Genomic DNA, 2655 nt, shown 5'->3' on the forward strand with positions numbered 1-2655 from the left:
ATTAAAGGAACAGTTTAACCAAAAATGAAAATTCAGTCATGATCTACTCACCCTCATGCGACTGGAAACTTGGACCAAGTTTCTTAGTCCACAAAACATTTCTGGAGCTACACAGCAAAACAGTGTTGAAGCATTCTTCTAAAACAACTGAAATAAATGGGGACTTGTTTTGGTTTTTTTATGTAAAATTTTAAATGTTAAAAATAAATGAATAAAAACGGCCGAGAGAAAAAACACAAATGGCTCCAAACTGCTCATCCAGTGCAATCCAAGTCTCCAAAAGCACTGAGATCCCAAACTGATTTGAGAGACGTCATATACACGCTTCTGGACTTGTCCGAACTTACCCTTTAATCACACGTCATAATATTCTTTAGTATTACACGGAACTACACATAAGACATTTGAAGGTTTGGCACCTCTCTTGAGTTTCTTTATGTTGAAATAGAGCCACCTTGTCGATTCCATTACCCATGATGCTGCTCTTCTCCCAACACACACACACATTGGGCCTTTAACCAGCATATTGTTGTCATTACCAAGTTATGCACAGATTTTTCCACCATATGCTAAATTATTGGGCTTACTGGCTCACATGTTTAGTTCGGGATTATTTGGTCTAATCCTGCGTGTGTGTGTGTGTGTGTGTGATTAGGCTGGTTTTATTCTGTCTGGCTCCTTGTTTCTTCACACTAACACACAGTCAGTCTAATACTACAGTCTTCTTATCCCTGCTACCCAATAAGGGAAGCCGTGGTGAAGTACGCACTGCAATAGGTGTTAATTTATCCTGCTATAATGACAGCAGGCCTATAAATGGTCCCCTCTCTGCTCCTCAGGCATGCGAACACACACACACACACGGCTGCAAACATAAACCATACACACAATCAATCTAAATGGTTTTGATATAAATATAAGACCACAGGAAGAAAATATATCAGCCTACAGGGCTGTAAGGCAACTCTGTCATCTAGTGGTTTTATGTGAGTGCTTTCTGCCACTATCAGAGGATGAACAGGAGCTCTGAAGACTCAACACACTCTGAAATCAACCAGTGACAAAGACAGAATCCTTGAATCAATAACGTGGGTAAGCTGTAACGTTCCTAGGTTGTCTTTTTTTAGTAGCAAGTAAAGGGAGATAAACTTTGTCTTTCATGACATGTAAATATGAGCATCTTAAATGAAAGATATTGAATAATATGAATTAAATGCTGAGGTCATGAGGTGGTATTCGCCCAGCAGAAGACATTTTGGTAACACTTTCTAATAGGTCACCCTATATCGGGTGATTATCAGTTATTTAATGCTTTATTAATAGGTGGTAAATAATTATGCTTACAAATGCTTTATGGAGCCACTATAAGACATTAATAAGCAGAACAACTGGCCAGGTTTAATACATCTTCCTTCATCGTACATCAGGACACATCCAGAAAAACCTGTGGAGAATCAGGAACAAAGTCTAATAATTAAAAAAAATTAACATTTATAAATGCTGATGTGTCCACTTATAAGAGAGCAAGAAGCCACACTTGATTAATGGCTAACAATATTTATAACTTATTGTTACACCACCAGAGAGATTTTCACAACCTGTTAAACCAGGAAGATGCTGCTGTTTGTAACTGACCTGTAGCACATTAATAGATCATTTACATTCATTAAACCAGGTTTTAAGTTTTCTTGGTTACAGTTTATAAACCCTTTTTTTTAATGTTGATTAGTGACCAACAAAACTCAAAAAATTCAAAAGAACAATCACAAACGTTCACATTTTATGTATTTATTTAACTGTAATTATTCTGTTAATTTAATCTCCCTACATTGTGGTTTAATGTTGCCCAGAGCCTTCTTGTCATTCTGGTGGAGATAACTTAATTTAAGCAGAACAGGAAACATTTTTAGTCTAAATGTGAGTGTACAACTATCAGTGGTATCTGTGTATAACGGTCAAATCTAACCTGGACTTCATGCCAAACCCTCCATACTCACAGGACATGACCTCAGTGTCCTCTGTAGCAGTAGCAGATGCATAACATACATCCAGACAGATGACATAAACTGAGCCTTGTAAATCTGTCTTCACGACCTTTAAGACATCCATACAAAACAACGATTAATGCAGAAATAAGAGTGGAACAAAAAAACAAAGGAGACTTTAAAAAAAATAAATAAATTGCTATTACATTGTAAAGGATTTATAATCTACACCATGTCATCCACTGATTTTACTGAAACCCATACACCATTGTCCTGTAATGTAATGTTACTCAATCCAATCACTGTAGATAGTATGCATTTAACTCAAAACCTTTTTGTATTGATACACACGTGCTGGATCAGTTTGGCGGATGACTGAAAGTTGTGACAACAGCGTTTACAGGTCTAACGAAGCAGACACAAAAAATCTTCCTATTTCACCTGATTAAGTCTCAGATATTTGTCCACAGTCTGTCCCCGCTGAGCTGACGGGATGCTCTGCTGACACTCTGTGGGGGAGCGGAGTATTACTTCTTCAGTGTAACAGGAGGGCTGGAATGTCTTTGGTGCCGTCTAATAAGCTGCCACATCGTGGTCTCATGGACCTGGACAGAACAATCCCTCTGAAACTCGGTTGTTCTTGCAAAAGAAAAATGAATGATGACTTACA

Source organism: Pagrus pagrus, assembly GCF_965226575.1.
Source record: "Pagrus pagrus genome assembly, chromosome: 10".
NCBI classification, from domain to species: Eukaryota; Metazoa; Chordata; class Actinopteri; order Spariformes; family Sparidae; genus Pagrus; species Pagrus pagrus.